The following is a 12424-nucleotide window of genomic DNA, read 5'->3' as shown; positions in this document are numbered from 1 at the left end:
GGGCCGGGGACATAGAGGGGACGCCGGGGGGCCGGCGGGAGGGACGCGCCAGGGGGGACCGTGGAGGGGCCGCGCCGGGGGGAAGGGAGGAGACGGCTGGAGCTGCCCCGACCAGGAGCAGGGACGTGGCTCTTGCAGACTGAAGACCCGTCCTCAGACGTGGGGACCGAGCCGCTTCTCGGGACCTGCGGGACTTGACCGAAGCGGGGGACCTGCGGGACTTGAGCAAAGTGCTGTCCAGACTTCCTTCCGGGGGCTCGGGATGACTTCCAGGGCCCAGCCGGGGAAGCCGTCGTCCCGCGCCTCGGAAACCTGCAGAAACCGGACAGACCCCCGCCCTGCGCGCGCTGGGTCCTAGGGGGCGTGAATGTGAGTGAGTGAGTGAGTGTGTGTGTGTGTGTGTGTGTGTGTGTGTGTGTGTGGAGAACGAATCGAGAAGGGCTCAGCAGCTAGACCTCACTGTGGTCAGAATTTGCAGTCTTGGAAAAGCAGGAAGATAAAGATGCTTGAATGACCTTATTTCTCCCACTTTTCTGCTAAGGATGGACTTGGGAGCAGATGGAGCCCGGGGGGAGTCTGTCAACAACACAGGATATAATGAAATTTAGGAGGGTCGCAGAGAACTGGGTTCAAACCACTGAGGAGAGCCAGACCTCAGCGGTGGAACCCTGTCCTTGAGGGGACCGGGTGGAGAAGCTGGGCGCCGCCCTCCAGGGGCAGATTCTGGGGCGAGGCAAGTGCCTGGACTCTGCTTTAAGCAGCTGGTGCCGCGGACGCAGGCGGACACCCGGCCGGTGTTGAGAAGTGGTTAAGGTACGGGACTCTTCTAATGCTCCAAAGACACCGGGTAATCATGGCCCCGGGGGAATAGGGTTATCATAGGCACTCTACAGTAATTTTGTTATTACACTCTTAGACCCTCGGATGTTTTACTACAAACAAAAGAACAAAATCCTTTCTGCTTGCATCATCAAATGTCAAACACACCAAAGTAGCTGAGTAGAGAGTCTTGGAGCGGGCGGCTTAGGATAGAACAGAATTCTGTGAGAAGTCAAGGGCAAACAGTGACTGTTTTTGAGGAGGGTAGTGAAAAGGCTGGCGGAGAAGCTGGCCTCCAGTCCTTTTATTGGGGAAGATTTGAACCCCGCCTGTGTCTTATATGCATCACTCACAGCTCTATGTGCTAGGCATTAGGGCCACAGTGATGAATAAGGTTTCTCCCTTCCTTCTGATCCTAGTTGGGTAGTCAAACAAAACATTAAAACCAGTTCTGGTCTGGCCAGGCTGGGAGTGCTGCATGCTGGGAACCCAGAGTAGGGCCACCAACTCAGGGGAGGCCCACAGAGTACACAGTGCCGGGGCTGAGCCCTGGAACCTCTTCACCAAGAAAACAAAGCAGGGAAGGTTGTTTCAGGCAGAGGGAACAGCGTGTGCAAAGTCACCACGAGAGAGGGAGGGGACAGGCAAGTGCGGGGAAAATCTTGGTGGTAGTGGGCCCCCAGAGGGAATCAGGAGCTCACTGAGGCAGGAGTGATGGGATCAGCTTGGTATCTTAGAAAGCTCGCCCTGGTTGTTGGGTGGAGGCCTGGAGGAGATGAGACCAAAGCCTGGCAGTACCTGGGCCAGGATGACTGACGTGCAGGATGATGGCAGTGGTGAGGGGAGATGCGAAGGTCCAAGAGATAAAGAGGTAAGACCTGGTAACAGGCTTGGACACAGGGCGAGATAACTTAGACCAAAACTATGTGCAGAAAAGCTCAGGAGAAAACAAAGCAAAGCAAAAGGAATGGATATTTTGAATGGCCTGAATTTAGCAGATTTCAACACTTGGACAATGAGTTTGGCTCTCAATTTTCTGGCAGCTTAGAGACAAACAAAAATACACTGGATTGCATGGCTTTGGATTTTGGACAACAGAAAGCATACAAATTAATTTTCAGAACAAAATTTTTCCTGGAATTGAATGCAACTGGGAATTTGTCATGTGGAACTTTATGTAAAGACTAAAGAGTGACATAGGAAAAAATCTTCATTGTTGGTTGTACCAAAGATGGGAAGATAAAATTCCACATGACTGTCTTCCTATACCGTCTTGCCATTATGACTTGGGAATATATTGCATTTCTGTGGGAGGTTGAGTGTCAGCTCAGGTTTCTGGGCAGTTGTGGCACAGGGCAACTAGGGCCAGGAGAGTCCTCTGTGGAGAAGCCCATGGTCCCTCAAGTGTAGGAAGAGGTGACACCTACTTAGATGAACGTAGAGAGCAAAGCACCCGGGGTGCCCAACCATGAAGGGCACACAGGCAATCCTAGTATGGCCGCTAGGTGGGTGGGCTCAGACTGTGGTCCAGAGAAGAGGCCAGGTAGGGCAGAGTGTGTTGGGAGGGTCAGCCACCAGAAATCCTGACCAAAGGGAATGAGGGAGAGTGGGAACAGCATTTGACGTTCCGTCCGATGGGCGAGTCCACCTCCCTGAGTGGTCTAGGTCTTTCTGCCCTCAGACCTGATGTGTAAGCCTACTTCTAGGGGATGGGGAGAGGGTGGGACTCAGGAGACCAGAGAGTGAGGCCAGGGAGGGTGGGAATCTTGTTGCTGCAACACAAGGAATGCTGCAGAGGAACAGGGAGTGCGAGCTGAGAGCTGGAAGTTTCTGCAGACTCCAGCCAGGCCCTTCCCTTTGGTTTCTGCAGAAGAGACAGAATCCGCAGAATCTATGTCAGTGCATTGCTGATGTGTCCTCTACAGTTTGAACATTTCTTGCCAACTATAGAGGTCTTAAATTTTAAATTGAGTAGGTGTGAGATTCTGCTCCCTCCTCATCATATTTCTTAACGTTTTTAACTAGGGATGCACATTACAATATACATTTAAATGCCCTCGGGGGGGGGTGCATTTTTTTAAACAACTGATGTCTGGGCCCTACCCTCCACCAATTAAATCAAAATCTCTGAGAGTGGGCCCTGAACATCAGTATTATTTAAAGGTCCCAGGTGATTTGAAGGTACAGCCGAGGTTGAGTGGCTGCTTTAACAATCACCCACAGAAACCTCGGATTCCAAAAGCAAGGACCCTGTAGAATTTAAAGTTAGGAAGCCCATTGCTGGTAATGAAATCAACTAGGTAATCAGCCTTCAACATCAAGATCTAAAGCCATCTAGAACAGACACAGATGAGGAGGCTGGTAACAAACACATTTATGTGAAACGTACGTGTGTGTGTGTGCGTGCACACACGTGAAGCATTTTTTTGAGCAGAAATTCTAAAAGCATAATTAGGAGTCTTCTGCAGTTCGATCTGTCCAGTCTAATCCTATTGTGTGCAGTGCTGCATGTTAGCCAGAAGTGAAAATCTTCGGTACCTTTCTCTTTCTGCCTGGAACCCACATAGGTCTATCTCTCTTGAGTGCTGAGCCTCTGAGCTCTGGGTTCTTTCTGCTTCCCTCCTGATATTCAAGTATATTTGGTCTCCGATCCACGTCTTCTAGATTGGAAAGAAGCCGGGAGAATTAGTTTGCAATTTAATATGTATAAAGTCTCGATCAAAAGGAATGAGTCTCTAAGGGTTGAATTTCAGCAATTCTGACAGGATAATAGGGGAGATAGTTTGAGGCTCAATGGCTTCCCCAGCAAGCCTCAAATATACCTTGTAGGCAGTTGCTTCTTTGGCTATGGGCAAAGTTGACAGCCTCTCCCACTATCTCTGGAACCCCAGCCTCTTCTTTTCTGCTCCCCGAGGGCTCATAGAATGTCTCACAGGTACTCCCGAGTGACCAAGTCTGACCCTTGTGTTGCCTTGTGTCCCTCAAAGTCTCCTGGGTCCAGGCCTGGACCCTTCTTCCTCCGCCAGAACCAGACAGCCCCCACAGGTTCCTAGGCTCTCTCTGAATCCCCAGCACTGGCTACCCAACAGAGGACGGACAGGCAGGTCAGCCCCTTTGATTATAGGAGGCAAGTGATTGACTCGGTTCTCTACATTTGATGTTCAAAAGCAGTATGTTGGGAAGCCAGAGTCAGACCATCTTTTACCCTCGTGTTAGAATCGTTGTCTGATTTGGGCAAAAATTTATTCTGACTGTCATTTTGCCTAGAAGTTAAGCCCTTTGCCAGCTGAAGCCCCAAATTGCTTTCTCTTTGGCTTCTCTTTGACATGATCATCCTTGGCCTGCAGTTGGCTGAAAGAGAGGTGAGCCCAAGACCCCCTTTTCCCACTGGCTGAACTACCAAAAAGCGAGTTAGGGGTTCTCCCCCTGGCCTTAGGAAGGAAGGGGCAAGTCAGCCTTGCAGCAAGCTTAGGGAAGAGGTTAGCTCCCCTCGGTGGTGGGGAACCCAGAGGTTCCATGCTCTCCTTCAGAAGGAAATGAGAGCAGGATAGAGCCTGAGAGGGGGTCAGGACAGGAAGCCGTGAACGTGACCGTTCTTCCCATGGTACCCAGGCCTTCCATGGGCTGTGTGTCTTATCAGGAGGGCTCGGCAGACCAGTTCAAGCAGAGTGTCACATGCATTTCCTCTTGTTGTTTTGTTTTCTTAAAAAGTATACTTTAAAATTGTAAGATTACTTTTATATACATGCTTTTATATATGTACATATATTTATACGTAAACTATGAAAATTATGGTAGTTATAAAACATTTAAGCAGTACATAAAAAGAATACAATGAAAAATGAAAGTTTATCCCATACTGTCTCCCTTCTCAGAGGCGATCACTGTGTGGCAGATATACCAAATCCTCCTAGACATTTTTTTCTTTGCATGTAATATACTATGTTTGTTTGTGACAAAAATGGAAGCATGCTATCATAATGGAACAGTACTTTGTGAGAATAATTCCATGTGGGACATATATAGTTCTCTCCTTCTACATAGCTGCCTTGTGTCCCTTTGTATGGATTGACTTCCTTTGTTTAACAAATGATCTATTTATGAGCAATTGGTTGTTTCTGAGTTTAGTCACTACAAACACTCTTCAGCGCTTGTTGCAGTATTTCTATATGATAAATTCCTAGAAGTGGAATTGCTAGATTAAAAGAGATTTCCAAGCCAAATGCATCTTGAATATATTTGTGCCCAGTGATGGGTATTTATTTATTTATTTATTATTATTTTTTTTTTTGGTCAGGAAGACTGGTCCTGAGCTAACATCTGTTGCCAATCTCCCTCTTTTTGCTAAGGAAGATTAGCCCTGAGCTAACATCTGTACCCATCTTCCTCCATTTTGTATATGAGACGCTGCCACAGCATGGCTTGATGAGCGGTGTGTAGGTCCGTGCCTGGGATCGAAACCTGCGAACCCCGTGCTGCCAAAGTGGAGCACGCGAACTTAACCACTATGCCACCAGGCCGGCCCCCAGTGATGGGTATTTTAAAAATGAGATACTCAGTCTTTAAAAAATTGTAAAGTATATTACCTCTATCTCCCTTAACCCAAGTGTCCCCACTGAATTTACTATTAGTTTCTATATAAGTTAATATGAAAATTAAAATTCATAATGCAGTACATTCATAGAGGCAATCTACTATTTTGAGTTTTGTTAAATTAAAAAAGGCAACATTAAAATTACAGTTTCTAAGGAATTTTTTATGTTTTATAGATTGTCATCCAACAAATTGTCCCAATTATCTCTTGCTGTTGGTTTCGTGTTCCCGTAACCTTGATCCCACATAACCAGGACACCACATACTGTGCAGGCTGAAACCTGGAATGGGTGGGGTGGGTTACACAAGAGCCAACCCAGTAAATAATTCAAAGCGCCTCCCTCTTTCTCCTTCATACTTCCTTGCTTCTCAGAAGAGAAGATGGCATAAGGGTTGAATTTGATTGAGCACTGAGTTCTCTGCAAATCCACTGTGGGTAATGGACAGGGTAACCATATATACAAACTGGGACACTTGGGAAGTGAAAAGGGAAGAAGAGAGAATTCATTAACTGATGTACAACAGGCTTCCCCTGGGACTATCCCTGCAAACTGCTACTCATGTCCGTTGGACACGTCCATCCATTCTCCCTGCTGGTCCAGCTGCACTGACACAGGCAGACATGATTTTGTACCATCTCTCTGCCCCCCAGCCTTTCTTAGCTCCCCTAGAGTAGACGCCCAAGCCCAGGGAAGGGGAGGGGGTCAGGTGGATAACCCCCTGCTTCATATGGACTTCTTGTTCCCACTAAATGAGTCAGAGGAGATGAGTACTACCATCCCTGCCCCCCACAGGGCACCATGGAAAAAATAATAACTGACTGCCTTTTCCCAGCAAATGGGGATCATGAAAGCAGGACACTTCTATAATTTTATTTGTGCTTCTCACGTCCCTGGGAAAGGCAGGCTCAACCTCCCCAGATGACCAGGCAGAGGCATTTGTATGGGACCATGAAGCAAATCAGGATTAACACTGACCTCACACGGTCAGGGGAGAAGTTAGCTGGGGGGAAGAAGCCACAGGGCACTGTGGTCACTAGACAGGAGAGATGGGGCAGCCTGAGATGTGGAACTTTCATCCCCTGCAGCTGGAGTGGGACCAGTTTCTCAGCCACACAATTGGTCAAAGTGGTGGCTGGGAAGACACAAAGGAGCTTCCCACAGCAGCTGGCTGGTGCTCTGGGCTCCTGGCTTCTGCCAAGGTAATGTCCCCAGCTCCCTGGGGGCTCAGGGGGCTTCTCTACTTAATACTCTGAGCTGCAGGTGAGATTTGTTCATTTGGAATGAAGTGTGTGGTCATCCAACCCCAAGTATAACTGCTTGGCATTTTGTGGCAACTGTCATCCTTCACATCTGGTCCATTTCATCGTCTGTTTGTGACAATCAACAAACATACGCAAGCTCCCAGGACATCAAACAGGGCCCAGTGCTCTCTGTTTACCCTCCAGCTGAACTGATGCGGCTAATGGGGTGGAAAAACATCAGAGAGGAGAGAGATCCTTGATGCTTCCCAAAACAATGGGATTTGGAGAATCCAGCACTGCAGAGACAGTGCAGAGAGAGGCTCTTATTCTAGGCTCTCCTTTCACCTGAACACAGGACAGCTAAGGTCCCTGGCCTGGGACAGAAAGGAGAGAGATGTGGAAAAGGTCAAAGAGGCTGCTTCTAGGTACACACACAGCCCCAGGTTCAGGCTGCCAGTTGACTGGAGGAAGAGAAAAGGAGAAGGCTGCTTTCAGGATGAGGAGACAGCAACTGGAAGAGCCCCTGGGGCAGGTCCACAAGCTCCTTCCCACGTCCATGAAAGCTGGCTTCCTTCCCCAACCATCTGTTGAGACCTCATCCCACGTTACTCTCGATGCTCCCATCGAGAGTAAAAAGCTCATTCTTCTCGTTGTTCTTGAGCTCCCTAATGTACCTGACACGCCTGACCCAGGTCAAGGTTGATGTAAAACTGGTGTGCACTGACATATCTGTGCCACTTGTCAAAATGCCGAAATGCTTCTGTACTGGTTGGTAAACAGTTGCTGCCCTGAGCCCCCTGGTGTCCCACATTCCTGGGACCCCCCTAGACCCCCCACCCATCCAGCCATTAAATGGTTAACAATAAGGCCATTCTGATTGGCTGGTGTCCATGCCACACCTTTGTTACATATTTTGAATATTGTCTCTTTACCTGAGACACCATACTGTTTTGGTTGTCCTAAATGTCTTTCGAGAAAGAAATCACTGATTCTTTTTCTTCTTCTCATTCAACAAGCATTTATGCTGCACCCACAAGAGACCAAGATCTGGGCTAGACATTGTAGAGGAATAAAAAGAAGCCCAATGCACGTGTTCTGCCATCGATCTTCCTGATTGGAAAGCCCAGATAAAGAAACATAAAAAGAAACGGAGTCAAGAGTTGAGAAACAAGGGCGATATAAGAGCACCCCCCACCCCACGCCTCAGTTCTTCACTCTCGTCTTTTTCTTCTTTCTCCCTCAGAGAGCTCATTCGTGCTTGTCGGCTCCCTCCCAGATGTACACCTTCAGGGTTGTTCTTTCACCAGACCCTTAGATCTGCCCCTCTGACTGCCTGCTGCACGTGTTTCCTCTTGAACGTACCATTTTAACCTTATCATGTCCAGAAGAGCACATATCTTCAGTATGTATCCTCTCTATTTTCCTAGGGTTGCAAACCTTAACTCTTCTTTCTTACTTTCAGAACATCCCCACGTGTAGTCTGCCAATCCTCTTCTCCATAATTCCCCATCACACATCCCAGTGCTCCAGCCCCCCCTACCCCGGTCAGTCTTGTCCCGGGCAGTACACTTTCTCCCTTTCTTCATACTCTTGCCTCGCCTTCGACCCTCTCCTTTCCCAACTGTCGAACCCAACCTAGTCTTTAAGGGCCACCAGATTTGACCTCTTCTTTGAAGCAGTCCATGACTCCTCTGACTTTCATTGCCCATCTCTAAATTCCTCCGGTTTATATTTGTTTCACAACACTTACCACTGTAGTTCAAAGTTAGTCCTTAAGCCAATCTCCTATTGTGACTTTTGTTAAACATGTGTCAGGCATTCCCTGGACTGATCTGGTCTTTGTGTCTGGAATAATTGCAGCTTTTATTGCCCTTTGGTTGATTGGTTTATATCTTTTATCCCTAGCTCTAGGGCAGGGACCAAATATTTGTGTATTTCCCAACAGCACCTCACACAGAGTACTGTGTTCAGCTCGTTGATTAGTCCTATTGATTCATTTCAAATCCATCATGCTGGCTCAGATTAGCTAAATAAAATCAGAAGGGAAAGACCATTTCCCATATCTCAGAAATTAGCTAAATAAAAATGAATGCATTCCTAGGCATTGCGCAACTTCTGAGTATAAAACACCAGGCACAGATAGTAAACAAACAGAAACAGGGCCTCAGTTTATAAGGAGCCAGGAAACAGGGTGGGAGAGGAGGGAAGGTAGGATGAGCAGGCTGCGCTGATCAGGGTGGGCATTGAGGCTGAGCACTGGTACTACCCGGCTTCTACTGAGAATGGCAGGGGGTCAGCTCCCCTTCCAATTCCAAAACCGGTCTTTACGGATTACATTGTAATAGCAGTTCATGCTTGAGAGTGTTTTACAGCTTTACCACACTTGCAAACAATTGAGGCTGGGTTAGCAGCCCTGGAGATGAGTTGAGGAGGTGGTATTATTATTATTAAAACAAGGTCCTGTGTTATTACTCACATCAGGATTATTTGGCAGAGTTAAGTTCACCTTATAATGACAGAAGACATGTGTTGAGGGCTTTTTACAGGGCATGCCCTGTGCTGAATGCTTTACAGGTGCCATCTCATGCAGCCCTTACCGCCACCTTTCTAAGTAGGTGCTACTACCGCCACCACTTGACAGAGAGACTAAGGCTGAGAAAGGGAGCTTGCCCAAGGTCTCCCAGCTCTCAGGTGGCAGAGCTGGAACCTGAGTTCCTGAGTCTGTCTGCTTCCAAACCCTTTGCTTTTTGTGTGTGTGTGTGTGTGTGAGGAGGATCAGCCCTGAGCTAATATCCATTGCCAATCCTCTTCTTTTTGCTGAGGAAGATTGGCCTTGGGCTAACATCCGTGCCCATCTTCCTCTACTTTATATGGGGAGCCGCCACAGCATGGCTTGAAGTGGTGCATCAGTCTGTGCCGAGGATCCGAACCCGCAAACCCCGGGCCACCAAAGCGGCGGAGCACACAAACTTAACCGCTACGCCACCAGGCTGGCCCTCAAACCGTTTGTTTTTAACCCCCACAAGATGCCCTCTGTCAAGCCCTTTCCCAGAACTGGGGGCAGGGCGGAGCGGCCTCAGCCCCCTTCTGTCTCTCCGGGCTCAGGGAGCCACGGTGCTGGTCCCGGGAAAGGGGATGGGAGATGACGTCTCCCTCTAAGATTGCTGCCTTTTGTCCAAATGTGCTGGCCGGGAGCCAGGCTGGAAACTCGCTGCTCATGGAAAGAAAGAGAACAGAAGCCAGCAAAAGAGGGTGGGAAAGGGTCTGAGGGGGAGGAAAGGAAGAGGAGGGCAGGAAGGCGAGAGGAGAGAGGAGGTGGGAAAGCAAGGAGTTTGGGGCAGCACAGCTGGAGCCAGAGACTTCAGGAAGCAGACAGAACTCGGCCTTCAGGTGCATTCCCTTCAAGGGGCTACTTCTGGCGTGGTGTGGACATCCAGCCCTGGGAGGCACGGGCCTGGGGCTCTCCAGGTGCTCAGAGGCCAGGACATCACACAAGGGGCCTTCTTCCACTCCTCGGTATTACTGTTCAGTGAGGTCTGGTTAAAATGAACATCAGGAAAGCCTTCAGAAGGAAGACCAAGTCACAAAATGGCAGCCTGAGTGCTGCCTCATAACAACGTACTGAGTAGCTACTCTGTACCCAGGAGGGGAAGGCCTGTACCCGGTGGGCGTTAGGCACTGGACTCTTGGGTCTGACAGCCTGGATTCCTTCAGCATCCCTGTGGCCTTGGGAAAGTTAATCCCTCCAGGCCTTGGTTTCTGCATCTGTAAAGGGGAGGCAGCAGAAGGGCTGGTGTGAGGATTCAGTGAAACAATCCATGCAGAATCTTGCCTAGAGAATAGTAAGTGCTCAATAAATGTTAGCCATTCATTCATTATTGCAATTTAATTCGAAGTGTCAAGCATAAATATGTGAAATCTTGAATAAAAAATATATAAATAACAAAGCCAATCGTGGAAGAAATAACATGAGGTTATGCACATTTAGATTATAAAGTGTAGATAAGTTTAATTGCCCTAGAAATTCCGAGGAGGGGAGAAGAACTTCAGTTTGGAGTGGCTAGGGTAGGTTTTATGGAAAAGTTGGAATTTAAGCTAGATTTGGGGGGATGCGTGGCAATATAATAACAAGGAAAAGGTAGGATGATAACTGAGTAAAAAGTATGAATAGACGTGTGCAGGTGGAAAAATTCTAATTCACTGAAGCCCAGGCTTATTTGCCAATAGGACATTTTAGCTATTCTCTTGCCCACGATATGCACTTGGACATAGTATTTCATTTCTATACATTCCACCTGCAAAAAAAGTTCATCCCAGGATGCGGCATCAAATGGAGAGGCATCTGGACGTGAGCTGACATTGCCCCCCTGCTCAGTCTGTGTCTTGGTGGGCTTTTTGGTGGATCTCTCCTTCTCTGTGGCTCTGATTGTTTAAGTACCATTTTCTCCCTGTTTCTTTTGTTTTCAGTCTCTGTCTTTTTTGATTCTCTATCCGAGGTCTCCAGTTCATTTCCTTTGACTTGGTAACACTAAGTCTCTTTTCCTCTCTGCTATAGGGCAGAGAAGCTCTGAACACTATATTTATTTTTTTATAAAAGAAAAGAAGAAAAAGCATTCAGTAGGAGCCAGTGGCTAATATCATCTGGTAGCTGTGGGGCAAATGTTTTTGTTTTTTGTTATTGAAAAAAAAAATCTCTCAACATCCTAATAACAAAGAACATTTCTCATTCCTTAAAAAAGACAAAAGAACACTAACCCCAGAAATCTCTTTGGGTTTCTAAAGAGGTGGGCTTCTCAGCTGACTAAAAAAAAAGAAAAGAAAAATAACCATGTCATTGAGAAAACATACCTAGTAGACCCTGGCTCTCACGGGACAGCTTCTCCATAGAAACATGAGTCACCCGGGGAAGGGAAAGGAGTATGGAGGAGGAGAATGAGCCCTAGATGGGGCGACAGGAACCTTGGGTCCTGCTCCTGCTTGTGCCACCACCCAGCCAGGTGACCCAGGTTAGGTGAGTCACAAAACTCCTGGACCACAGTGTTGTCATTTCTAGCTCTGACTTCCTCCTTGTCACTTGCCATGTTCATATTTGGGAGCTTCTCCATGCCAGGGGCTTTTCTAGCTTCATTATGTATCTTTTTTTTCTTTCCTCTTTGAATTTCCTCACTAGACTGGGGCCTCTAAGAAGCACTATCATTTACAGGCTGGGTTCCCAGTGACCAACTGGGTCACGAGGGGAGAGCTGCTGAGGCCAGGAGGAGGATGTGGAAGGCTGGGTCAGCCAGTGCAAGCGTCATTCCCAACAGGGTCCTGGGAGAAGGGGCTCAGCATTTCCTGAAGGGAAATGACTCCCATAAATAGAGGGATGGGAAAAGGGTTCACCCATCCTTTTCCTCCTGTCAACTCAGCTCTTCTTCTGGCGTTCAGACTATGCAGCCTCTTCTGAATGTTTTTCATTCAAATGTGTCCCTGCCAGCGTGGGGGGGGGGGGAGGTGGGGGAGGGATGTGAGATCTGCTTATCTTTTTTGGATATTGTAGATCCAAAATAAGAACTGAAGATGGCATACGTGCCTTCTATTTGTTCATTTACCCATAGTAACCTCTCATTGGTCCGTTAATATAAGGCCAGAGTTTTTTCAGTGGGTTTTATTGGGAAGGAAGGAAACCGTATACTTTCTGATGTACACCATGTTATGTTTAGCTTCATCCAAGAGTTCAGCAGATCTTCCTGTAGTAATGCTTATAATCTGCTGTTCAGGTCCTTAGAA

General features: G+C 47.8%; 1 protein-coding gene across 1 annotated transcript in view; it reads left to right on the top strand.

The window, feature by feature from the left end:
* DENND2A (DENN domain containing 2A) overlaps window positions 1–12424 on the top strand; it is a 96439-nt gene that overhangs the window by 56 nt on the left and 83959 nt on the right. The gene's annotated exons all lie outside the window — the stretch shown is intronic.

Source organism: Diceros bicornis, chromosome 3, assembly GCF_020826845.1.
Source record: "Diceros bicornis minor isolate mBicDic1 chromosome 3, mDicBic1.mat.cur, whole genome shotgun sequence".
Lineage (NCBI taxonomy): Eukaryota > Metazoa > Chordata > Mammalia > Perissodactyla > Rhinocerotidae > Diceros > Diceros bicornis.
Note: the sequence above shows the minus strand (reverse complement) of the source record. Positions and strands in the feature narration are given on the sequence as shown.